Genomic DNA, 27973 nt, shown 5'->3' on the forward strand with positions numbered 1-27973 from the left:
TGCCATTTCATTGTTGAAGAAACCCAAGTAGCTGGGACTTGCCCAGGGTCCTGCTGCCTTTTATGGCTGAGCTTGGAATGGGCTTAGCACGTTTTCCCTTCAGAGCTCCAACTCAGTCCTTAAATTGAACCCCAACTTTTCAGTGTAATTTGCAGGTACAAATTTCAGCCAGCTGCCTCTACAAAGCCCTGTCCACTCTTTCCAACTCCCTGATGTCTGCCCCTTCATTTGCCCCTATATGCCCATTATTATTAGCCCAGCCTGGACTCCCACCTGGACCCTGGACCCCAGCCCTGGCCACGGGGTCACAGAGATAACTCCGTGGGAAATTATGCCCGAGGGCCCTTTGCTCCTGACTCCGCACGTGGAGCAGAGAACCTCTCGGAAGAGTGCTTCCAGCCCCCACCCAGGATGGACGACCCAGGGGCTCTCACGGCTGTTTGCCTTGGCATTCTAGGATGCTGTGATATTAGAGTACCCTGCCTGCTCCTGGCCCTCTGAGCTCAAACAAGCCCATCTCAGGCCTCCAAAGCTCTGCACACACTGCCCTGGCAAGGTCAGACCCTTTGCCTGCAACACGGCCGCCCAGAAGCCAGGCAAATCTAGCATGCAAACCAGGATCATTTTCGGGCATTGGGAACCACCCCCAGCTTGAAATCTGGTTTCCATGCTCACAAAACGCAGCCCTACTGGTGGAACTTGCGACTCCAGACGCAGAGAAGCTGTGGGCAGAGGCGGAGGCAGAGAGTGGGAATGCAGCCTGGCGTTTGAGTGGGGAGAAAGGGGGAGGGAGGAACCGCGGGCCCAGGCCCCGCCCGGTTGCCTAGGTGACGTGGAGCTGGAGGGAGAGAGAAGTGGGGGCTGAGCTGATCCGAGCATTTCAGATCTTAATGCCAAACAGCTCAGCCCCCAAGAGGGAGGAGGACAGAAGCCCCAAGCCAAGGGAGTCATCTTCGTTTCACCCTGGTACCTCGTGTTCTGCCGCTCACGGAGAAACAGAATGTCAACCCTGGAAAAGAGCTTGCAAAGTCTCCTTGCCCAGCGGTTTTCGAGCAGGGTTGTAGCTAAAGATTCTTGTTTCAAAGAAAACCTTACCCAGAACCTCAATTGCAAAAACAGACGTTTAGGGAGCTACTCACCCCACTCCACCTTCCCAGATTGTGAAAAACTCTGATCTGGGCCCAAACCCTCCTTGTAGAAATGGGAAAACTGAGGTCCCCAGACAGTCACTGCATTGCTCAGGGACACCCAGGACATGAATTCACAGCAGAACCAGGATCGGAAACGGTCTCCCAGAGACCACCCTAGAGCAAGCAGGAAGAAGCGGATCCCTTGAAGTAGCTGGGAACAGAACAGGCACACAGGCTGTTTTAGGAACCTGGAATTTACAGACTTGCCGAGACAACACAACCCCCTCATTTTACAGACGTGGAAGCTGAGGCCCAGAGAGGAAGCAGTGGCAAGTTGGTAGAGTGATCTTAAGTGGAGTAACGTTCTCTTAGAAAGAAGATGAATTTGAGCGTTTGGCTTTTTGGCTAGCTCGAGCAGTAAATCTTTGCTGAAACTCTGAGGTGCCAGATGGTGCAGGGGGGGAGCACCGGCCTGGGAGTTTCATCCCCCTCTGTTACTGACGATCCCCGTGACCTTGGGAGATTTATTTTAAAGAGTCAAAGGGATCATCCCCCGGTTTGTAAGAGGTCCAGAAGAGTAATAGGATTAAATGGTGCTTCAGAGTGTTTTATATTGTTTCTAAATGTCAGGGCCTCCTCGGGGGAAGAGGAGTAAGCACAGGGATCTTTAAAGACTGAATTTGACAGTGGGTTTTTAAAACGCCCTTTATTTTTCTTTTTCATTTTTCATGGCTAATTATAAAGTAACACATGGCCATTTCAGAAAATGTGTAAAGTACAGAAAATGAAAGGAAAAAAAGCAGAAAGAAAAATCACCCATAAACACATCACCCAGAAGCAACCATTATTATACGTTGTTGTACATTTCCTTTCAGTCTTTTTTCTATAATTTTTTCCTTGTACAGAGTAAACTGTATTTTTAATTATGTTGTAATTTTTAATAATTTTATTTATTAATGATTAATATTTAACTTAGAATAGTGAATCTAAAGATCTGCCTGATCACCGACAGCCCTGGATTCTTTGATGATGTATTAATGTATTCTTCCAGACCATTTAATTTTTTCCCCACTTATTTATACCACTTTTATTTATACCTAATTTATTTCTATAGGCCCACAGGAAATGTGTACTGTAATAATAAGTGTGTGTGTGTATAGAATATGTGTGTTTACACAATGGTATAATGTTTTCTCTGCAATTTGCTTTTTTCTTTTTTGCCCATTTGACACCTATATTATTCCACCTTATGTATAAGCCACTTGATATCTCCCCCATTTTGTTCTTGATGAGCATACACATTGGTTCCGATTTTTTGCTACTGTGATAAATTCTACAGTGAATAACCTTTGCATGTTCCTCTGCACAGGGGCTAATGTTTCTCTGGTGGTAGATGCACAGAAGTAGAATTGCTGGATATGCATTTATTTACTTTTAATCCACACTGCCAAACTGCCCTCTAAAGCTACTGCATATAATGAGCATCTTTGTTAGCTTATAAAACTGCTTTGCTTGATTATAAAACTTAACTTTAAAAAAAAGCTTACAGTTTTTAGAATCTACTGAGTGGAAATAATTTATTTGTCTATGATTTTCCTGATTATTAGTATGATTAAGTATATGTTGATGTTTATTGGCTATTTAAAAAATTAGTTTATAGAGTTGCTTTGTATATTTAGGCCACTATCTTTTTTTTTTATATCTGTCACAAACATTTTTCTCAGTCTGCTGGTTATCTTTTAATTTTGTTTGCAATGTCTTTTGACATGCAGAATTTTAAATAATGAATATAGCAAAATTTATGTATTTTACTTTATAGACTTTTTTTTTGTTCAAAAATTTGATCTATGTTTTTCACTGATATTTTTAAGTATCTACCTATCTTTTTTTAAACATTAAAAAATTGACCCCATCTGGATTTATTTTTGTGTATGTATGTGATAGGAATCTAATTTTGTTGCTTTGCATATGGATAGTCAATTGCTTCAATACCAATTATTGAATAGTCTTTTTTCCACTGATTTCGAATTTCAATCCTATCATGCCAAATCCCCATATAAACATAGATCTATTTCCTGACCCTTTACTCTTTTCCATTTATTCATTTATCTCCTTTTCTATTTTCATGCAAATGCTACACTGCTTTGATTACTATTGTTTTATAATATATCTTAACAGCTGATGGGCAAGTTACCCATTTCTTTCTGTTTCATTGACTTGGTTCTTCCTGTACATTTATTCTTTCATATGAATCCATTTATGAAGGTCTGTGAAAAGTCTTTGGAGTAATTTGATTGTTATTAAACAATTGCATCGCATTCATACCTAGATTTTGAGAAATGTATCTAGAATATACTGTCTTTCTATCCAAGAATTTGACATATTGATTTATTGGGTCTTTTAAATATTGGGTCTTTTAAATTTTAGTCAAGCTTAATATCACCTTCATAAAGATCTTATTTATCTTTTACTAACATATAGTCTTTGTGTCTATTGTTTCTTTTCAATTACATTTTCTTATAGCTTATACTTGTATGTAGAAAGGCAATTAATTTTGGCATCTTGGTACTATTAACTCTAACAGTTTGTTCATTGGTTCTTTTAGGTCTTCTAGATAAGACAACCACATCTCATCTGTATATAATTAATGCTTTATCTTCTTCCCTTCTAATATTTATATCTCTATTTTGGAGGAAATCTTACTGCAAGAAGTTGGGTAGGTTGAAGAAGGGTAATAGTGGGTATTCTAATCTTGCTCTTAACGTTAATGAGAATACATCTAATGATGAACCTTGTTAGTAGGCTCAGTGTTGTAACAGAAAACTCCAATATCTCAATGGCCAAACACACAGTGGGCCCTACTTGCACAAAGTCTAATGTGAATGCTGCACATCAAGCAATTGTCCTTCGAGGGTGACTCGGGAATTCAGAACCATTCCATCTTGTAATGATGCCACATTCAGTGTATCACCTCCAAATTTGCTGCCGAAGAGGAAGAGACAGTGGAGGAACACCAGATCTTTAACCACCTCGACCTGAAAATGACTTCCACTCACTTTTCTAGTATAGTTATGTAGCCCCATGTATATGCAAAGAGTCTGAAAAATACAGTTCCTGACAAGCCAGCTGTTTCCTAGAATCTGTACATCATGTGGTTTAGTCGTCTCATAACTTTAAAATCTCTTCCGAATCCGTAGTTGGATCATTTTGCGAGCTAGATAATGTTAATTTGTACTCCCTTTTGTTTCACTTGATCAAGTTTGAAAACGTTTTTCTTTTCGAATGTATTAACTTTTCCTGTCTGTTTTATTGTTTTGTTCTTCTGTCTACTTTTTTTCTTTATTCTAGTTTCTTTACCTATTTTTTGCATTTCTTCCCAGTTTGTTTTTGTTGAAAGCTATACTGGGTTGAATAGCGTCCCCCTGAAATTGATGTCCACCCAGAACCTACAAATACAACCTTATTTGGAGATGTAATCAAATTAAGATGACATCATACTGGATTATGGTGGTCCCTAAATCAAATATGACTGGTGTCCTTATAAGAAAAGAGAGTTTTAGGGCCGGGTGCGGTGGCTCACACCTGTAATCCCAGCACTTTGGGAGGCCGAGGCGGGTGGATCAAGAGGTCAAGAGATCGAGACCATCCTGGTCAACATGGTGAAACCCCGTCTCTACTAAAAATACAAAAAATTAGCTGGGCATGGTGGCGCGTGCCTGTAATCCCAGCTACTCAGGAGGCTGAGGCAGGAGAATTGCCTGAACCCAGGAGGCGGAGGTTGCGGTGAGCCGAGATTGCGCCATTGCACTCCAGCCTGGGTAACAAGAGCGAAACTCCGTCTCAAAAAAAAAAAAGAAAAGAGAGTTTTAGACTCTGAGACAGACACACAAGGAAAATGCCATGTGATGACCGAAGCAGAGATTGATGTGTCTACAAGCCAAGAATGCCAATGACTGCTGGCAATCACCAGAAGACAGTAAGACGTAGGGACATCTCCTCCTTCAGTGAGAACATGATGTTGCCAATACTTTGATTTCTGCTCTAGCCTCCAAAACCATCAGACAATAAATGTCTAACGTGTTAAGCTACAGTGTGTGGTAATTTGTTAGGGCAGCCCGAGGGAACCAAAGCAAAAGTGAAGTTCATTCATCATTAGTCTTTCTTGCTTTATAATGAGACGAAGTAAAAGTTTATGTATTTCCCTGAAGTCTACTTCGACTTCATCTTAAAGTTGTGCTTCAGTTAATTCTCACTTTACTGTAGCTTTTTTCTTCAACCCATTAATTATTCAGACCTGTGTTTTAAAACTTCTCGATGTACACAAGTTTCTAGCCCTCTTCGTGTTGTTGTTGACACAAAATGTTTTCATTAAATGTTTTGTATTATATCACTTTACTTACTTACTTACTTTTAGAGATGGGGTCTTGCTATGTTGCTGAGGCTGGACTCAGACTCCTGGGCTGAAGCAGTCATCCCACCTCATCCTCCTAAGTAGCTGGGACTATGCCCAGCTATATCATTTAAAAAAATTTTTTGGAACTTACTGTACAGTTGAATACTTAGTCAATACTTAGTCAATTTTTATAAAGGTTCCATTTATATTTATGAAGAATGTACATTTTCTATTGGATTCAGAGTTCTATGGATTCAAACATATATCCATTACATTTGCAGGTCATCTGTTCATTACTGTGTTAAACACTAGTTAATTGATGAAAAAACTTGTTCCCCTTCCTCCTTGGCACACAACTAGGCTATATTTCCTGGACATTTTTGCAATTAGATGTGGTCTCCTACCAAGGTTTGGCCAATAGAGCATGAGCAGAAATTATGTGTGTCACTTCCAGGCCCAGCTCACATGTAATTCTCCTTTCTGTCTCTCACTGTGAATGCCAACATCTCAACACGCAGAGTGACCTTGGAAACTACATGTTGAAGGTGGCAGAGCATCTGTCAGCCTGAATTCCTGTGTGGAGCAGAGACCTTTCCTCTGTGCCCCACAACCACAGACTGAACTTCACATGAAAAAGAAATTAACCTCAATTGTTTAAGTGTCCAGCTACTGATAGTTAAGAGTTTATTTGTTACAGTCACTCGCATGACTTAAACTAATACTGTTTTGCTCTTCAGATACTCTATACTTTTATACTTTTGTGTCTTCTTGATTTGTCAGTGTCTGATGAATGTGTGTAAGTCTCTCAATATAAATATAGGTCTAGCCTGGGCATAGCGGCTCACACCTGTAATCTCAGCACTTTGGGAAGTAGAGATGACAGAATCACTTGACCCTGGTAACAAAGTGAGACCAGCCTGGTAACAAAGTGAGACCCCATCTTTACAAAAACTAAACATATTAGCCAGGTGCAGTAGTCTGCCCTTGTAGTCCCATCTACTTGGGAGGCTGAGGCAGGAGGATCCCTTGATCCCAGGAATTAAAGGTTATAGTGAGGTATGATCATGCCACTGCACTCTAGCCTGGGTGATAGAGCAAGATTCTGTAGAGGGGGAAAAATAGGCTGGGCGTGATGGCTTACTCCTGTAATCCCAGCACTTTGGGAGGCTGAGGTGGGTGGATCACCTCAGGTCAGGAGTTTGAGACCAGCCTGGCCAACATGGTAAAACCCCGTCTCTACTAAAAATAAGAAAATTATTCAGACATGGTGGCATGTGCCTATAATCCTAGCTACTTGGGAGGCTGAGGCAGGAGAATCGCTTGAACCTGGGAGGCAGAGGTTGCAGTGAGCTGAGATTGTGCCACTTTACTCCAGCCTGGGTGACGGAGCATGACAGAGGGTGACAGAGGGTGACAGACTCCATCTAAAACAAAAAAATACACACACACAGCTATGATTCCAGATGTATACAAATTATAAATTATAAATTACTCTTAGTAATTCTATGAAATCTTGCTGTTTATTTCAAAGCTATGTTGTTAGATATGTAAGCTCATAAGTGTTATAATTTCTTGAAAAAGTATTTAATCAATATAAAAAATATTTTTGCTGATATTTACCAGGTTTTAACCACTTTATTTATTTATTCATGTTTTGGAAGCATCAGAGTCCACTGAGGAATTTTATTTGTAGGTATGTATTATATTTCCAGAAAAAGAATCCCAGGATTTTCTCTCCTAGTGTTTTTGTCTTGCTCTTTTTATGGTCCATGATGCCAGCTGAAGTTGTTAGTAGAAGGAATTGAAACTGGTGAGATGGAAGCAGATTATTCTGCCATTTTTCTAGATCGTTGAGTTGCACATTGATATGGTTTGGATGCACGTCCCTTCCAAATCTCATGTTGAAATGTGATCCCCAGTGTTGAAGGTAGGGCCCAGGGAAGCTGTCTGAGTCATGGAGGCATATCCCTTAAGAATGGCTTGGTGCTCTCCTTGCCATCATGAGTGAGCTCTCACGCTGAGAGTTCACTGAGATCTGGTTATTTAAAAGAGTGCACCCCTCTCCTTCCATCCCTTGCCTCCATCCTTGCCATGTGATGTGCCTGCTCCCCCTTCGCCTTGCGCCATGAGTGGAAGCTTCCTGAGGCCTTCATCAGAAGCAGATGTTGGTACTATGCTTCTTGGACAGCTTGCAGATCTGTCAGCCAAAAGAAATCTCTTTTCTTTATACATTACCCGGCCTCAAGTATTTCTTTATAGCAATGCAAAATGGACCAACACACAGCAAATATGGGGTTGATTACTCCGCTCTTGTTTAACCTGCCTATGAGGTTCACTATTTTCCCAGCTCTGTGATCATCAATGGTTTCATATTCACCAATGTAGCCATGCTTCATCATACAGTTAGAAACTGGATGATGGCTTTGAAGCCTAGGAGCCTATTAGGATGTCCTAATAAGAACCTAGCATTTGCTCCTCTTTGTCAGCATTGTTGATGCTCTTGAGCACATCAGCCAGGACATTCACGTGCACCATTATGGCTGCTGGGTAGCCTCAGCCTTCTAAGCTACCAGTAAAGCCCCAGCAGTGAGAAGCTACACTGCCCACCTGGCCACAGATCCCCAGCGCTGCCTGCCCTAGGCCAAGGCACTGCCTTAGTTGCTAAGAGGAGCCTGAGCTACTGGCTCTCTGGGCGGTTCAAAGTTCTGGCTCTTACCAGTGTTCCAGCCTGCACCTCATGGACCTGCGTCCCCAGAATGTGGAGCATTAGGTGTTGGGGGCATGGCTCTCCTCTATGCCTGTCTAGGACCCTGCAAGGCCAGGATTCCTGCCCAGGTGGGGCCCAGTGTCCTTGCAGAGCACTAAAGCTGAGCCTTAGATTGCAGGATGGTGCCAATGACTGATGATCTTAACGCTTTTTAAGTGTACAGGTCAATGGCCTTGAATACACATGCATTGTTGGGCAACCATCACTTCCATCCATTTCCAGAATGTTTTCAACTTCCCCAACTGAAACTCTATACCTATTGAATGTTAATTCCCCATTCTCCCCTCTCCAGCCCCTCCCAACTGCCATTTTACTTTTTGTCTCTATGAATTCGACTAAGTACCACATGTAGATGGAATCATACAATATTTAGCCTTTGGTGACTGGCTTATTTCACTTAGCATAATGCCTTTGAGGTTTAGCCATGTTGTAGCATGTGTTAGTTCTTCATTTTTTTGGTTGAATAATATTCTATTGTAACATTCTTTAAAAAAAAACACAGGTTTATTAAGATACAATTCACATGCCATAAAATTTACCCTTTTAAAATATCTAATGATGGCCAGGCACAGTGGCTCACACCTGTAATCCCAGCACTTTGGGAGACTGAGATGGGCAGATCCCTCGAGCCCAGGAGTTTGAGACCCAGCAACATGGAGAAACCCCGTCTCTACCAAAAATACAAAAAAAATTAGCTGGGTGTAGTGGTGCACACCTGCAGTCCCAGCTACTTGGGAAGCTGCAGTGGAAGGACTACTTGAGCCCATAAGACAGAGGTTGCAGTGAACCTAGATTGAGCCACTGCACTCCAGCCTGCACAACAGAGTAAAACCCTGTCTCAAAAAAAAAATACAATTTTTAAATTAAGTATATATTGGGCATTTTTGGTATGTTTATAGAGTTGTCCAACCATTACCACTATCTAATTTCAGAACATTTTCATCACCCCCAAAAAGAAACTGCAGTGCTATTAACAATTGCACTTCATTTTCCCCTCTCTCTAGCCCCTGGCAATGATTAATGTATTTTCTGTCTCTATGGATTTGCCCCTTCTGGACATTTCATATAAACGGAATCATACAGAGCTGGGTATGGTGGTGTGCACTGGTAGTCCTAGCTAAGGCAGGCAGATCCTTGGAGACCCAGAAGTTCCAGGCTACAGTGTACTATGACTATGCCTGTGAATAGCCACTGCACTCCAGCCTGGGCAACACGGTGAGACGCTGTCTCTGAAATAAATAAGTAAATAAATAGGGTCCTACAATACGTGGCCTGTTGTGTTTGACTTCTTTTGCTTATAATGTTCCCAAAGTTTACTTACACGATAACATGTATCAGTGCCTCATTCCTTTTTATTGTTGAATAATATTCTGTTGTATGAGTATACCATATTTTGTGTATCCATCTATCAGTTGATGGGCATTTTAGTTGTTTCCAATTTTTAGCTATTATGAATAGTGCTGCTATGAACATTTGTATACAGATTTTGTGTGAACATATGTTTTCACTTTGCTTGGGTATGTACCAGGAGTAGAGTTGCTGGATTATATAGTAACTCTATGTTTAACATTTTGAGGAACGGCCAAATAGTTTTCCAAAGTGACTGTACTATTTTACAATTCCATCAGCAATGTATGAGGGTTCCAATTTTTCCACATCCTTGCCAATACTTATTATCGTCTATCTTTTTTATTATAGCCATCCTGGTGGGTGTTATGAGGTGCCTCATTGTGGTTTTCATTTGCATTTCCCTAATGACTAATAATGTTGAATTCTTTTCATGTGCTTATTAACATTCATTTTTAATGCACATATGCAAGTATATTTTTAAAAAACTAATTGGTATCTATGTCTTCACTGTCAAAAGACAAAATTACAACAAATCTAGTTTAAACATCTTAATTGGCTTTATTCGCAATTCTAGAATCGGGCAACACTTTATTCCACAAAATAGAATAAGTCTTCCAAAGAGCTAAGCAGAAGAGGTTGGTTTTTATAGGCAGAGAAGAGCTGAAGAAAGCAGAAACAAAGAATGAAAAGTGGACTGGTAATTTCAAAGTTACTTTTTTTGGAAGGCAGGGACAGAGAGAAAGAATAATGGAAAGATAACTGATTGGTTAATATCAGGTTACTTTTTTGGTAGGGATTAAAATGGAGGGAACTTCATTATTATGCTGATTGTAACTGGCTTGTTTGGGGAACTGGCTGTTATCTCTCTCTTTTTGTTACCAAAACACCAGGGGTTTGGTCTAGGTCCTAGTGCTCACAGCACAGAAAGCCAATCACTGAGACAACAAGTATTGCCAAGAAAGAGGAATTTAATTGGGTGCTTTAGCTGAGGAGAAAGGAGATCAGTTTGAAATCCATCTCCCTTATCAACTAAAATTACGGGTTTACTTAACAGGGAAGAAATGTAACCAAGTGTGGGAAAACAGGAACTTGGAAGGGGTAAAGAAACAATCATAATGAATGAGGGGCCTGTCATCTCATTGTCTGAATCCTGTGATCTCTTGAATTTCAGTTCTTTGATATTTTTTGAGGCCTGCGGGTTCTCTCCTGAGGAAGGGACTCAGATAAAACAAATGAAAGTTTCAGGCTTTAAGATCAGATGTGTCAATTTCTATGTTTATTAAAAAAAAAAATCTATGGGGTTTCATCCTGATTTCCCAGAAGATCAAATAACAACTTACTTTCTGTTTGGTGAGGTGGAACTTTAGCATGGGTGACTCCATTTTTGTTTTTAGCCTTTTCTGTTGGGGCATATGGCAGGAGCTTTGTCCAAAACAATGGCTTCCTGTAATTATTTTTTACCATCACCCAAACAAGGCAAAAATATTAACAGGAAGTTTTATTTCTTTACCTCCACTTGTTGTGGAATGTTCCTATACACAGTCAGTATGCTAACCTCTGACATTTTAGTTCCAGGTTGTTATAACTTTTCAGGAAGTTGTTATTTAGATAAAAATAATACTTATTTAATTATTTTAAGAAATTCACAGCTGGGTGTGGTGGCTTATGCCTAGAATCCTAGCACTTTGGGAGGCTGAGGCAGGAAGATTGCTTGAGTCAGAGAGTTCAAGACCAGCCTGGACAACATGGTGAGACCCTACCTCAACAAAAAATAAAAACAAAAAAATAGCTCAGCATGGTGGTACACACCTGTGGCCCAAGCTACTTGGGAAGCTGAGCCTACTTGCAAGGATCCCAGCTACACCCGAGATCACTTGAGCCCAGGAGTTCAAGGCTGCAGTGAGCCAGGTTTGCACCACTACACTCTAGCCTGGGCAAGAGAGAGAGACCCTGCCTCAAAAAAAGAAATTCACCTTTGGTTTTTGCATGCCACTGTTTCTTCTTGGGTTTTGTTTTTGTTTTTTTCTTAACTAGAGTACAACATCTAATTGCTTTTCTTTTTTCCCAAAAAGGATCTGAAAGGGAATGAGTGAGCAAACTTTCTGAGTATTTTTATGTTTGAAAATACCTCTGTGTTATCCTCACATTTAAATATAATTTGGCTATAAAATAATAAACTCAAATGTCCCTTTAGCATTTTGAAGGTATTGAACTTATGTTGCTAAAAACATCTGATGTTATTTTTTTCTATTGGGTACATCTAATTTTTTTTTCTCTGAGCACTTAGATTGTTTTCTTTATCTTTGATGTTGTGCAGTTTCCCTATAATGAGTCCAGATGTGGGTTAAAAAATTATTTTATTGGTACTTAGTGAACCCTTTCAATCTGAGAACCTACTTTAAAAAAAATACTGGGAAATCTCTAGTTATTGTTTCTTTAAACGATACTTTCTCTCTGTTATCTCTGGCCTGTAATTCTAGAACTCTTAGTAGATGAATATTGAATTGATTCCCTATATCTTTACCTTTTTTTTTCTTTTTAAAATCTCTCTCTCTCACTTTGTGTTACATTCTAAAAGAGTTCCAAGACCTCATCTTCCAGTTCTCAGATTCACCCTTTAATTATGTTCATTCTGCAATTGGCCCATCTATTTATATTTCAATAATATCTCTTATTACAAAATGTCTGTTTCTTGTTTACAACCAGGTATTCCTGTATCATGAATAAAATACTCTTTCTTCTCTCTCTGAAGATTTATAATCACATTTATTTTTAAGCCTAGTTCTGGTTTTCCCTATTAACTCTCTTTCTTCAGGTGTGCATTTGTCTGTCTGTTGGATCTGTGATCTCTTTTTTATAGTATTACACGCCTCATGCATTTGGTGATCCTTGACTGTGCATTTTTGAAGCTGCAATGTCTTGTTAGGCTGACAGCTGCCTTTGGTTGAGCTGCCTGTGTATAGAGAGGGGCAAAACAGCTGCTGAACTTGTGCTCCATACAACGTTGACAGGCAGGACCTGCTGTTAGGTAGGAAGCTCAGCAGTTGGTCTTTTAGGCTTGGATGTTTCTCATTCCTCCCACATGTTGACAACCACACGATACATGACCCTTTCTCATTAATCCAAGTCCTTGCCTCCAAAACTCTAACATGGAGGGCAGATGGAGAAACACAAGGTTGATAGGCCTGGCTGTCCCTGTTATTGCTCCCCAGTTAATTCTCTTGTCAATTTCCCCTGGGTATCTTTTGTTCCAACTTTCTTCCATCACCTCTGGACATGGGACATCTTAGTGTTGCTGCTCTTTTTGGGGTGGTTCACTGCAGCTATTGTATCCTGGATTAGAAGAAAAAATTTTCCCTTTTGCTATAAGGGATATTATTAGGACAATGGTGAGTTTATGTCTGTGGATTAAGTAATGCTGTCATAGCACCATTAATTTCCTGATTTTAATAATTTTTAGGTTAAAAAAGTATTTTTAGAAAAAACATATTAAAGAATTTAGGGATAAACAAACCAGAACACATATGCATACATGTACATATTTTTATGCCATTAAAAACTCTTCCATAAACATCCATTGTAAGGCCTGCCTAAGACTCCACTGGCTGGGTCTATTATAAATTGCTTAATTGAGGCCGGGCGCGGTGGCTCACGCCTGTAATCCCAGCACTTTGGGAGGCCGAGGCAGGTGGATCACGAGGTCAAGAGATCAAGACCATCCTGGTCAACATGGTGAAACCCCGTCTCTACTAAAAATACAAAAAATTAGCTGGGCATGGTGGCACGTGCCTGTAATCCCAGCTACTCAGGAGGCTGAGGCAGGAGAATTGCCTGAACCCAGGAGGCAGAGGTTGCAGTGAGCCCAGATCACGCCATTGCACTCCAGCCTGGGTAACAAGAACGAAACTCTGTCTCTAAATAAATAAATAAATTGCTTAATCATGACCTTCATTTTGCCATTTCTATTATTTCTCATTTGTCTCTATGACAAGTAATCCTGAAATGAACACTCATATTTAATATTTTGTCAACATTTCTGATTTTCATCCTTTGAATAAATACAAATAAATGTTAACTACTGTCTAGGGGGATGAACATTTTAAGATTCTTGGGCCAGGTGTGGTGGCTCATACCTGTAATCCTAACACACTGGGAAGCCAAGGAGGGAGGATTGCTTGAGCCCAGGAATTCCAGACCAGCCTGGGCAACATGATGAGACACTGTCTCTACAAAAAATACAAAAACTAACCAGGTGTGGTGGTGTGTGCCTGTGGTCCCAGCTACCCAGAAGGCTGAGATAGGAGGATCAGTTGAGCCCAGGAGGTCGAGGCTGCAGTGAGCTGTCATCACGCCACTGCATTTAAGCCGGGGCAACAGAGTAAGACTCGGTCTCAAAAAGAAAAAAAAAAGATCCTTAATACACACTTGATTCATGTGAATTGGAATATCTCAATCATATTCGTGCATATTTTCATTCATTTAAAAGTTTTCCTTATTTGAAGAGAAAAAGGGAAATTATATTTCAAGTTGTTTAACTGGCATTTGCTTTATCCCTAGAGAGGGTGATTTTTTTCTCTTAAAGTAGTGGATTTTGTAAGTGTCTGCTCCTGGTTCCTGAGGGGATTTGTGACAGTCACATATTTCTCTCAGGGATAGAAACAGCAAAGCTGTTTGTAACTTCTAAGAAGTAATACATGGTGATAATGATACTAGAACATTCAGTCAAATCACCTGTGACATATCCACATTACAGCACAAGATTGAATTGACAATTTATTTAGTCTCCTAGAATAAGAAAACACAATATCCCCAGGGAAGGATAAAGAATGGGTGACAGGAGGAGGTGATTTCTTCGCCTGCTTGTTTACCTAGTCTTTCTTCCTCCCATCTCTCTCTTTTATAAATATTCTGTATACATATATAATATCTTGTATATAGATATACATCTAATCTGTGCATTCTCATTTGAAATATATAAATTATAACATAGGCCGGGTGTGGTGGCTCACATCTGTAATCCAAACCCTTTGGAGGCCAAGGCAGGTGGATCATCTGAGGTCGGGAGTTCAAGAACAGCCTGACCAACATGGTGAAAGCCTGTCTTTAAAAAAAATAAATAAATAAATAAAATAATTATAACATAATGGAATTATAAATAATCCATGATTATATAATATATGCATGACATTTCCAGGCATCAAGAAGATTTAGAGCTATAAAGCCAGCTGTCTTTCCTCTGGGGCATATGCTCTAGTGAAGGCAAAAGACACCTGCCTCATGATTGCAGTGCAAAGAGGCTAAGCCTGGCTCCAGCACCTTTACAAGCATTCTCACCTTACCTACCAACCTGAGCTCCACCTTTTCTCTGAAACCCTCCTTGCTTTTCTTGCTCAGCACCTTGTTTATTCCCTTCTCTTATGGCCTCTCATCTAACCTAATCATGCTTCAAGGGTTGCTCAGATGCCGCCTCCTCCAGGAAGCCTTCTCTAATCCCCTACTCTTAGATGCAATGTTGCCAGCTTTTTCTATGCACTCCGCCTCTCCAATGGGACTTGGCACTTGAGACTTGGCACCATGGCTGTTGCTGTACTTGCCTTGTGTCCTTAATTAGTTGTAAACTCCCAGAAGGCGGGACCTGATCTGACGCAGCTCTGTATTCCCATGTTACCTACCTCAGCTCTTGGCATAGAAAAGGCCAACTGTAAACTTTCTGATAAAGGAGAGAATTCACACATCTATACAGTGTCCTTCAATTTCACAGTTTTCCCACATCATCGGCAATGTGTGCCTTGTGTGTACTAGATGGGGCTAAATGTTAAATGAACACCCCTCAGTGACTCCACAGAGGTTGGTCTGTGGGCAAGTTCCCAAAATGAAAGCAGGAACTGGACATGTGAGTGTAGAATGGGCACAGGACTGGGGATCAGGAAGGCACTGGGTTTCTGCCCCTGCTCGGCCCCTTCCAGCTGTGTGACCTTGGAAGTTCATTTCCTCCTCTCTGGGCTTTGATCTACCCATCTGTAGAATGGGACTTGGGGGTGATCAATGCAAGGGCCTTTCCTTCTTACGCATTCACCCTTCTGGCACAGAGTGTGTGTCAACTGCCCTGGCAGCCCCTGAGGGCTCAGTATTCAGAAAAGACAAAGTAGCTGAGAGATATTGGGGCTGACACATGCTCTCTATTTTCTAGAAGGCTGTGAAACTTCCATGAAGATATATTTCATGTGCTATCTTTTCTTTTTTAGGTTTCGTAAATTATTTTATTTACATACACGTATATCCATGTGGCCTGTCTTAAAAAGTAATCATGAATGAAAGGCAACCTCAGGCACAGCCCAGAAGATTAACTGTCAAAATATAAAGATGAGTTTATTTTCTATGAAAAAAACTGTAAATGCATGAGAAAGAGAAGTTCATACACCTAACTAACAATAATGGTCTCCTTTGTGGAGGTGGGGAGGAAACTGAGGTTAGGAGCTCCAAAAAACTTGTTTTATCAGTATTCATTTTTTTCAAGGAGGATATACATATAATTTGTATGATTAAATAATAATGAATAATAAGTGAAAAGGCCCATAATTTTAGTCTTGATTCCTGTATAGGTATTTATTTTTATTTCCACAGTCCTCTTTCCCTCTCTCTCTCTCTCTCTCTCTCTCTCGCTCTCTCGCTCTCTCGCTCTCTCGCTCTCGCTCTCTCTCACGCTCTCTCTCTCTCCTGTCTAAATGTGAGGACTGGAAATTATTTCCAGCAAGAAGAGCTTGATTAAATAAATGCTTGATACGGTCTGAGTCTGTGTTTCCATCCAAATCTCATGTCAAATTATAATCCCCAATGTTGGAGGTGGGGCCTGGGAGGAGGTGGGACTGGATCATGGGGTGGGTTTCCCGTTTGGTGCTGTTCTTGTAATAGTGAGGGAGTTATCATAAGATCTGTCTTTTCACTTGTTGGTTTGACACAAGTGAAAAGCCCAGGCTGGAGTGCAGTGGCACAATCTCGGTTCCCTGCAACATCCACCTTTCAGGTTCAAGCGATTCTCATGCTTCAGCCTCCCAAGTAGCTGTATTACAGGTGTGCACCACCACACCCTGGTAATTTTTGTGTTTTCAGTAGAGACAGGGTCACACCATATTGGCCAGGATGGTCTCAAACTCCTGGCCTCAAGTGATCCACCCACCTTGGCCTCCCAAAATGCTGAGATTACAGGCATTAGCCACCGTGCCTGGACGAGATCTTGTTATTTAAAAGTGTGTAGCACTTTTCTTCCTCCAGCTCCAGTCAAGTAAGATGTGCCTGCTTCCCCTTCACCTTGCCTTATCACTAAGTTTCCTGAGGCCTCCCCAGCTATGCTTTCTGTACAGCCAGTGTAACCATGAGTCAATTAAACCTCTTTTCTTTATAAATTACCCAGTTTCAGGCATTCCCTTATAGCAGCACAAGAATGGACTAATACAGAACTTTAATTTATAAGAACGCTTTGCAAGAATTAGGACTCCTATCTCCTAAGAGTATATATTTGCATGGAAAAGAAGCAGGTTGCTTGAAGGAAAGAATCAAAAATCAAAACTTTGCAATGAAGGATAAACTTAAAGAAAGAGCAATAAGATGGAGAATACAGTTCAGGAAGAGGAGCTTGCAGACATACTCACGGAAGAGGTCCCATGCTTGCTGGGACTGGGCATCAAACCTGCTTCTGAAAGTCCCGGCAGCAAGGGAGGGAGAAAAGTAAATGCAATTTCTTCCGTAACACTTCTCATAGGAAGAAAGAGTGCATTACAGTTATACAGAGGAGCAAAGCTTGCCATGATACTGAAAGAATTTTATGTAGGTATCATTATTATTGTCCCATGAGGAAACTGAAGCTCCGAATGATCTAGCATCTTGCCTAGCATCCCCTAGACAGCAAGTGGATGGCAAGATATTAACCTGGTGCTTTTCCATTTACTATCTTGTTCAATCCTGTTGACAGCAGTAAGAAATAGGCATTGGTTTTTTCTGTTTTAGAGATAAGGACATGGAAGCTTCCAAAGGTTGATGTGCCCAAGAGCACATAGGAAAAAGGCAAACTTGGTTGCAGGCCCACATCTTAGGACTTCAGTGCCAGGAGGCCATGAAAGGCCTCTGCAGCACCTCCTCTCCCTTTATCACGCCCTCTCCACCCCTCCAAGCCCCTGTGTCCAAATACTCAACTGCTTGCTATTCTGCAGACATGCAGTCCTTTTCGCCTACAATTCCCATCACTGGAGCGCCCTCCATCACTGCCCTTCTTGGAAAAGCCTTCTCATTCTTCAACATCTCATTCAAATTTCATTCTTTCTTTGCTCTCCCTGGTATTCATGATTATAACATCATTTGAGCACTTCTCAGTATGCACTGTATTTTTATATTTAAAAAGCATGGTTAGCTGTGGGGAGGTGGCTTAGACCTTGTAATCCCAGCATTTTGGAAGGCCAAGGTAGGAGGACTGCTTCAGCCTAGGAGTTTGAGACCAGCCTGGGCAATGTAGCAAGATCCCATCTTTACAAAACATTAAAAATAAGCCAGGCATGGTGGTACAAGCCTATAGTCCCAGCTACTCTGGAGGCTGAGGTGGGAGGATCACTTGAGCCCGGGTGGTAGGGGCTGCAGTGAGCTATGATCACACCAGTGCACTCCAGCCTGGGTGACAGAGTGAGACCCTATCTCAAACAAAACAAAACAAAACTATTGTCCTGCTTTTTGATTTGCATCTGCCATGGAACAACCACCAAAATGCAGATTTTCATAAAATGTTTTACAGAGAAGGCCATCACTCTTGAGGTTGAACCCTAGGATATAATGAAACACATAAAGGTCAAGATCAGGATAAGGAAGAAATTCCTCCTGATCAGCCTTTGCTAATCTTTGCTGGTGAGCAACTGGGAGATTATATTCATCCATTCTCATGCTGCTGTAAGGACCTACCTGAGACTGGGTAATTTATAAACGAAAGTTTAACTGACTCACAGTTCTGCAGGGCTGGGGAGGCCTCAGGAAACTTACAATCATAACAGAAGGGGAAGCAAACACATCCTTCTTCACATGGCGCTGCAAGGAGAAGTGCAGAACAAAGGGTGGGAAAAGCCCCTTAAAAACCATCAGATCTCGTGAGAACTCATCATCACGAGAATGGCATGGAGATAACCACTCCCCATGATTCAATTACCTCCCACTGGGTCTCTCCCATGACGCTGGGGATTATGGGGACTACAGTTCAAGATGAGATCTGGGTGAGGTCACGGCCAAACCGTATCAGAAATGAACATGCTTTGCCTGTCTACAACATTTGCAGGGAGTCCACTCTCCACCTTGTGTTGAGATTTCATAGCAGTGTTAAGAAAATGAAGTCTCATACCCCTCCCAAGAAGACCATAAGAGAAAGAAGGTTAAGCTGGCTGTCCTGGAATGTCATAAGATGGATGAGAATAGCAGAATTAGCTGTTCTTTGTAGGGAGTCCCCTTCAGATAAATGTGGTGGTGACATTTTTAAGACCAGCCAATAATGTCTTTGACAGACATTATTGTGGGAAATGTTGTCTGACTTACTGCTTCAACAAACCAGAAGACAAGTAATTGTGTATGAGTTAATAAAAGACGTGAATTCACAATGAAACAAAAAAACTATTGTCTGCTCCAGATTCTGAGTTCTGTGAAGATCTGGATTTTATCTGAATCATTTTTATATGCCCAGTGCCTAGCATTGTGTCTGGCATATAGTAGGCATTCAATAAATTTTTGCTGAATAAATATGTAATATCTATGAAACTGTCCTTGCCCTGGGTGGTGAAGGGCATACAATGACATTTGACAGTATGCCTATCCCAGAATAATTTGTAATTTCATTGAAAACATAAGAAATGACACCCAAGAAGACATTAGAGAACAAAATAGGTGTAGTCAGATGCCATACTGTGTGGTTTCAATTCTGAGTGCTGAAGGGGAAAAGAAGGATGACATCTTTGTGGTGCTAGAGGGGGCCTTGGGAATGTGAAGCCCCAAGTGTGAGATGAAGTGTCACCCTTTGGTGGGCTCCACAACAGCTGCTATGCAACAGCATTAGTTGCTCAAATAAATGGAATCAAGGCTGTGCCTTTGATACATTGATGGGCAGAGTGACTCTCCATGGGATCATGAAATCTTAGACGCTTTAGCAAAAAGGGTAATAAAAATGGTTTTGCCAAACAAAAAAGGAAGGGGAAGCCCGGAGCAATTCACCTCTGTTGATTTCAACCAGTGTTCTTTTTGTAAAATTGAATTTGTATAAAATGTTTAAAGGACCTTAATGCATGAGTCAAATTTTAATAATTCATCACTTTAATGTCTATGGTTGAAGGTTCAAATTTTATAAGCAATTTAATTTCTAAACCTGATATCTCTATTTTCTCATAAAGTAAAATGCGATGGGATTAAAGGCAGAACAGACTCACCCTGCCTGGTTTGTGATTGGGAAGGTCACTCATGGTCATAACTGCCTCCTTGTTTATGTGCTATTGCCCTGCTGAGACATTTCTTGAAACACTTTATACTGTACTCACCCAAGGTTTCTAAAGCTGTCCATGTCAATTGCTTTTGTTCTTACCCTAACACATGTTGTCACATGAGAAACATAACGCCTTTCTTGTGAAGATAAGGGGAGCTATTATGGGTGCCTACCAAGACTTGGAGATTAAGGATAACTTCTGTGACAGTCGGGTCATGGCAAGAAGAATGCACCCCAGATGGATCAAATGAAGACACTTGAAAGAAAGAGATACAATATGAGCAGAGCGTAGGGTACCAACAGTGGGTGTTAGGGCACTCAGAGACTAGCATCTGAGGGATGGAGGGAGGGAAGATGTTATTACCCTTAAATCTGAAGGGACAAGGGGAGTAAATAGTGTTACTGGAGCCCAGTGTGAGCTGGACCAGGAAGAAAGGAATCGCCCAACAGGAGCTGTAGGTATGGAGGGAGGCAAATGCTGCCAAAGACAGGCCATGACATCAGGGAGAGCGGGGGAAGAAAAGATTTGATCTCACTCTCTTCCTGTCCCCAGTTTCCTGGTAGCATCTCCACTAGCCACACCCCACCAGAAATGAGCTGTCAAGGGAGGCCGGGAGGTGGATCCACAGAGGTCAGACTTTGCGGTGTGGAGTAGGGCAGAGAAGAGCAGAGACCAGATCTGAGTAGCGTGTGTGTGTGTTGCCAGGGAGCAGGGGGTGGCCAGCCAGGATGCTCTGAGAGCCTAGCTAAAAAAACCCGCACATGATGGATGCCTTCAGCTGCTCCTAAGCAACCCTTGTCAGGTAACCAAAAGGTTCAGCAGACCCAGGACACCAATCACAGTGCTTTGGATATTATTCTTTTTTTTTTTTTTTTTTTTTTTTTTTTTGAGACAGCGTCTCACTCCGTCACCAGGCTCCAGGCTGGAGTGCAATGGCACGACCTCGGCTCACCGCAACCTCCGCCTCCCGGGTTTGAGCAATTCTCCTGCCTCAGCCTCCCGAGTAGCTGGGACTACAGGCGCGCGCCACCAGGCCCAGCTAATTTTTTTGTATTTTCAGTGCAGACGGGGTTTCACCATGTTGGCCAGGATGGTCTCGCTCTCTCGACCTCGTGATCCACCCGCCTCGGCCTCCCAAAGTGCTGGGATTACAGGCGTGAGCCACCGCGCCCGGCCTGGATATTATTCTTGAGAAGCAGAAGTGGAATATTATTTCAGTTAAGGAACCCTGATTGAAAATTAATGGCGTTGTACCCAATCTGGGAATTGTAAGAACTCTCAGTTGGAGTGTGGACAGCTAGGGTGAGAAGGCTCAGAGTGCAAGAATTTGACAATGTGTCTCCAACTCCATCCAGGGGAGAGGGTAGACTCACCATAAATCCCCTTCAAGCTTGCCCCCAAAGGGGAGTGACTGCATTAGACTGTCATAGCTCAGTGATATCTGCCATGAAGACCATTCATTTCCTCCCATGGCTCTGATTCTAGAGTCCCCAGAAGCCTTGTGTTTCACATTTGACTTCTCATAAAGCTCTGTGCTTATTAGCTCACAAGAGGGGCTTGATTCCCTCGACAGCTGTAGCTCATTGTAAATTAATAAATTGGTGTCTGGTGTATCGAATGAACTAGAGCATTTTGAATCAGGGCTTTCTCTACATCTCCTCAGTCACCTTCTGCTTCATCTTCAGGAACCAGTCACACCCAGAGTCAATAGCTCAGTGTCTGAAACTCCAATGAGGACCAGATTCTGAAGCGAGGACTTTGCCTTTCTGCACAACCTCACCAGGCAGCCTCACCAGAACATGTCTTTTTTTTTTGAGACGAAGTTTTGCTCTGGTTACCCAGGCTGGAATGCAATGGGGCGATCTCGGCTCACTGCAACCTCCGCCTCCTGGGTTCAGGCAATTCTCCTGCCTCAACCTCCTGAGGAGCTGGGATTACAGCACGCGCCACCATGCCCAGCTAATTTTTTTGTATTTTTTTAGTAGAGGCGGGGTTTCACCATATTGACCAGGATGGTCTCGATCTCTTGACCTCGTGATCCACCCGCCTCGGCCTCCCAAAGTGCTGGGATTACAGGCATAAGCCACCGTGCCCGGCCTCAGAGCACATCTCTACTTCACTTTTCCAGCTGCAGTGGGATGCTTACAGGCCATACTCCACCTGCCTTTTCAATGCTTCTTTGTAGCAGATTTTAGAACCCAAGGTGGTAAGGGGACTGTGAGACTAGCCATTCCACTCCCCTCTTTCTCCACACCAAAATCATTTTTTTTTTTGGATAGGAAGGAGCATGATGAGTGGATGAATGCATGCATGAATGGACGCATGGATCGATAACGGTGCATGGATGGGGTCATGGCTACAAAGATGAAGGCATGGATGCATAGATGTTGCATGGATGTATGGATGGTGCTGTGGCCAGCACTGCTCTTTAACATGTACTCTGGGCTGGGTGTGGTAGCTCACACCTGTAATCCAAGCACTTTGGAGGCCAAGGCAGGCAGATCACCTGAGGTCGGGAGTTCAAGACCAGCCTGACCAATGTGGTGAAACCCCGTCTTAAAAAAAAAAAAACACACTCTGTTATTGTGGCAGAGGCTTGGGTGCCCTGTGCCTCCACTGCAGCCATGTTGCATAATTCCCATGCATATTGATAGCACTTTGAGAGTCTAGGCAGATGGATAACCTGAGGTCAGGAGTTCAAGACCAGTCTGGTCAACATGGTGAAACTCTGTCTCTACTAAAAATCAAAAATTAGCCAGGTGTGGTGGTGGGTGCCTGTAATCCCAGCTACTTGGGAGGCTGAGGCAGGAGAATCAGTTGAACCTGAGAGACAGAGTTTGCAGTGAGCCGAGATCCCACCATTGCACTCCAACCTGGGCGACAAGAGCAAAATTCCATCTCAAAATAAATAAATAATCCAAGAATCTTGCTCATCAGTCAATATGAATTAGGCCTTGGCTCAACCAGCCTTGCTGCTTTCTGGACCTCGATTTTTGTTGGGGAAGAAAACCCAATCTTCATTTCACTGTGGAAGGTATGGTGAGTATTCAGCTGTGTTGCTGTGGCTCCCCAACCCCATTTCCACTGGAGCATACAGAAGCAGAGAGCTGATGATGATAGTAATTACCTGGAAATTATATGTTTATTGGTTTTCCACTAGTGGATACTACTATTTTTGAACTCTTCATTGTTATGCTCTCGTGACAGGAGTCATACTGTCTCTACTCAGATGTCCCCTCCAATCTCATGATTAGCAGGCTTTTTACATGGGGCCATTGCTGGCAGCATGGGACACCTCCAGGGTATGGAAGAGAGGTTTGACTCAGTCCATACAGGAGGCCCCAGAAGTCTCTATCACCCACATTCACAGGCACCTCTGGTCTAAATGAAGCATATTCCTATCTTTGCCCTTGGATACTGAGAACAGTATCCAATAGGAAGGGGCCTCTTCTGTCACTGGATATATTTATGTACCCTTCAGTTATGTGCCTTGGTTAATTGTTCCTTTTCTTTCTTTTTTTTCTTTTTGAGACGGAGTCTCTGTCGCCCAGGCTGGAGTGCAGTGGTGCAATCTCAGCTCACTGCAACCTCCACCTTCCAGGTTCAAGCGATTCTCCTGCCTCAGCCTCCCAAGTAGCTGGGATTACAGGCATGCGCCACCACACCCGGCTAATTTTTGTATTTTCAGTAGAGACGGGTTTCACCATATTGGCCAGGTGGTCTCAATCTCCTGACCTCGTGATCCGCCCACCTTGCCCTCTCAAAGTGCTGTGATTACAGGTGTAAGCCACAGCGCCCAGCCTGATTGTCTCTTTTCTACCAGCTCTTCTTAGAACAGAGATTCTGAGCCTCGCCTGTAATTATAGTGAGGAAATATTTCTATGAGCTTTTAAAAGGGAAGCCTAAACTGGGTCAAAATGTTGAAGGTGCTAGGTCAGGGAGCAAGGGTCAATACTGGCTTTATTCTGATGAGTCGGTTGCCAGGGGCTTTGAGTGTCTTTTGCCAAACTTGAGGGCCCTTGTCTGAAATTCCACCATCGGCACTTCATCCTATTGTTATTATTGTTACAGCTGAGAGGGATAGACATCTGTGGAGGATTTTACAGTCGGCAAAGTGCTTTTTACGTGAAGTACATCACTTATCTTCACTGCAAATGCTGAGGGCAAGCCAGATGACTTGGCCCCACTTACCGTGCTGTTAAAATGCATCTCTCTGCTCCTCCAGAAGAGCCACAGGGCCCTTGTTTCCAGTCATGTTTATGCTTTGCTGAGGGTAAAAGCTAGCTTGGGCGAGGCATGGTGGCTCACGCCTGTAATCCCAGCATTTTGGGAGGCGAGAGGCCAGGAGTTTGAGACTAGTCTGAGCAACACAGCATGATCCCATCTGTATTTACCGAAAACCACAAAATGAACAAAAGCTGGCTTACAGTAGTAGTAGCTCCTGTCTCATTCACAGGAAGATCTCAGCACTTAGCAAAATGCCCGACACAGGGTAGAATACAAGAAACGTTTATTGAGAGAAAGAATGCTGGCATCTAGCATAGGAACTTTCTTCCTTTTTAAATAAAAAGGAAAAACTTTATTTTTTATTTTAATAGCTTCTGGGCTACAAGTGGTTTTTGGTTACATGGATTTATTCTATTGTGGTGAATTCTGAGATTTTAGTAGCATAGGAATTCAGGTGACCACTGCTCATTTACAGGCCCTCTCCCTGTTCAGGACGTTCTCAGATCCAGGCCTTTGCAGATCCCATCTACTTGGAACTCCCTCCTGTTTATCTAAAAATGTCCATCAGCTTTGACATGAATGCTACTAACTTAGAGACCCTCCCAGGGCTACTGACCCATAGCGATCCTTTCTTTTCTGGACTCCTTCGGCCCCTCCTCACCCAAATCATCAGTGCGACTCACTTAGCCTTGATATGAGATTGGAACCAATTAATTACCTGCTCAACTACCTCATGTGAGAAACAGGTCTAAAGAGGTAAACAGCCAGGCCCAGTGAGTCAATGGCAAGCAGGGTTGCACCCGGAATCCAGGTCTTTTATTAGCCGCCCAGTGTACTTCCCATTATACCAAGAATAGGAAATAGGTTTCACCATGGTTATCACCTTTGATCAAGCTGTGGTGGCCACCGAGAGTGATGGACTGAGAACGCCGGTGAGAGATCAGCCCAGGATGGTGGGAGAGTGCTGCGATCGCTTAATCATGTCTGCCAATCTGTGGAAATGAAGTGTTTGGTGGGGACAGTGGCTCACATTGAAAACTTGAGACCTCCGTTTAGCCTGACCTGAATTCTCCACTGCAATGATGCTGTTGGTTGTCCCTTCACCCTCCCAACCCCAGGCGAATTGATTCAGGGCAACTCCCTTTTGCTCACACTGAAAAGAAAGCATAAGCTTATTTTTTTTTCATCTGAGATGGAGTCTCGCTCTGTTGCCCAAGCTGGAGTGCAGCGGTGCCATCTTGGCTCAGTGCAACCTCTGCCCCCCAGGTTCATGCGATTCTCTTGCCTCAGCCTCCCAAGTAGCTGGGACGACAGGCGTGCACCACCAGGCCCGGTTAATTTTTGTATTTTTAGTAGAGATGGAGTTCCACCATGTTGGCCAGGCTGGTCTCAAACTCCTGACCTCAAGTGATTGCTCACCTCAGCCTCCCAAAGTGTTGACATTACAGGCGTGAGCCACTGCACCCACCCAAGAAAGTGTAATCTGAAGGTCAGTGCTGGGATTAGGTCAGAACTTACCTTCTACCCTGCTTGGCGTTATGGATGTAGTGTTTGTCACTTGTCCCCCAACTCCAGAGTCCACTTCAAAGATTTGACTGTGTGGTTGTACAATTAGAAGAGCAACCCTTAAGAAACAAGCAGCTCAGTAATGAAAATCTTCAATCCCGGTGGGACCGGGCAAGCCTATTGTCGAGCTTTCAAGGCAGAAGGAGGCTTAAGGAAAGGATCGAGCACATTGCTGCTAAGAGTGTGCAATAGCAACTCCCCTGAGAGAGAAGCCCGTTCGCAAACTAGCAGACTATTAGGAGATGTTTTCCTTCTTTTTTGTAGATTTGGAAGAGTGGTTGCAAACACAGATGCCTCTAAGGGCCACACAGGTAATATTAATAAGTGAATAGGCCTGGGTGTAGAGCGGCAGGGGGTCGGGGGGACTGTGGCTGATTTCCATTACCTGTCCTACCTAAAGGATTTCCAATTCTCAGGTATTTTTAAAAACATAGTACTGGCCAAATAGAAGATGTTTGCAGGCTTTGTTTGGCTCTAGGACTTTAGACTGGAAACATTAGAGATGTGTTATCTAATCTATCCATTACTTAATGGCAAAAACTGCAATTACTTTTGCACCAACCTAATACATTACAAGTTATGCACTGGTGGCTGGGCACGGTGGCTCACACCTGTAATCCCATCACTTTAGGAGGCCGAGGCAGGCAGATCACTTGAGGTCAGGAGATCAAGACTAGCCTGGCCAACAATGATGAAACGCTGTTTCTACTAAAAATACAACAGTTAGCCAGGTGTGGTAGCACGTACCTGTAATCCTAGCTAGTCGGGAGGCTAAGGCAGAAGAATCACTTGAACCAGGGAGGCAAAAAGCTTGCAGTGAGCTGAGATTGTGCCACTGTACTCCAGCCTGGGCCACAGAGTGAGACTCCATCTCAAAGTAAAACAAAATAAAATATAAAAGTTATGCACTCGTTCATCGGAAAAATAAAGAAGCATACCTGGTCCTCCGGTGGTAATTCTGTTTTATGGAACAGTGTGCCCCTACTCACTGTGATCGGTCCTGCTGACTCTGGATATCATTCCAGGCTAAACCACTCAGACTTATAGAATGGTGCTGAGGAGAAGGGGATGCTTTGGGGTAAGATCAAGCCCCAGACTTTGAAGGTGAAATTTCCTGAAAAGTGGGAGATGATTTGCAAGGCAGAGTGAAAAGATATGCAAGCCAGATCTGTAAGGCGGAAGTACAAAGGAGGAAGCTTTCTCAGGGAAGCCTGGGGCTGGGGCGCAGGGTTAGGGACTGGCAGGGCCCCAGGAAGGACTGAGACGTGCAGTGTGGCAGCCCTGGTGGTGGTGATGGTGGGGGGTAACTTACTGATGTACTCCGTCAAACTGAAAAAACCTGATATTCGGCATGCAAGCTTAAAATGCTCCCCACTACTACACAGAGATCCCCCCTAGATAGCTTATCGTCCTAGTCTCACCTCATATGACGTTGCTGTAGAGATAAAGAGGTGGGGCAGAGGAGGAGAGTGGCCTCTCCCTCCTGTGAGAAAAAGCACTTGTTCTCAAGAGGATCGGGAGTGAGGACTCGGGTGGTCCTCACAAGCTGTCTAGGGGAGCATCTGGTGTGGAGGAGACCTTGCCATGCAAACCCCCTTGCTTGTAATACACACTGCGGGACTGGAACCCCTGAAGGGGAAGCAGCTGAGGCTTGGGCCAGTTCAGATGGAGCAGCCTGGCAGGCTTCTGCCCTAATCCTCAGAAGGAGCTGGTGGTTTCTTAAATGCTCTGACTCACAGGAGGGCTGGAAGCCGCGGTTCAGTGGCAACTGTAAAATGCTTGGGAAAATAGAGACCCCTATTAATGCAAAATATCATTATGAACCCGCCCTCCCCACACACTTTTCAACCTCATGAGGTGTTGTCTTTAAGGCCCAGTCTGGTCTAAATTATAAGATGATTAAACTCACCTGACCTGACAAGCGAATGTTCTGCTGAAACCGCAGAGCCTTGAAAAGAGCAGCCTTTGCTTCTCCGCCCCCTCGGGAGGAGCAATCCTGCTGGCCAGTGGGAGGCCGGACTGGGTGGCTGGCAGGGCTGGG

At 43.0% G+C, this 27973-nt stretch overlaps 1 protein-coding gene and 1 long non-coding RNA gene across 2 annotated transcripts in view; one reads left to right on the top strand and one right to left on the bottom strand.

The window, feature by feature from the left end:
- The window catches only part of PIAS1 (protein inhibitor of activated STAT 1), a 275261-nt gene that overhangs the window by 67137 nt on the left and 180151 nt on the right, over positions 1 to 27973 (top strand). The window lies entirely within an intron of this gene.
- LOC108593622 (uncharacterized) lies at positions 25247 to 26803 on the bottom strand. Its single transcript, XR_001914188.5, has 3 exons — positions 26680 to 26803; positions 25885 to 25961; positions 25247 to 25358 (listed from the first exon to the last, which is right to left on the bottom strand). It is a non-coding gene; the product is annotated as an uncharacterized LOC108593622 (long non-coding RNA).

The sequence above is a fragment of the Callithrix jacchus genome, chromosome 8 (assembly GCF_049354715.1).
Source record: "Callithrix jacchus isolate 240 chromosome 8, calJac240_pri, whole genome shotgun sequence".
NCBI lineage: Eukaryota > Metazoa > Chordata > Mammalia > Primates > Cebidae > Callithrix > Callithrix jacchus.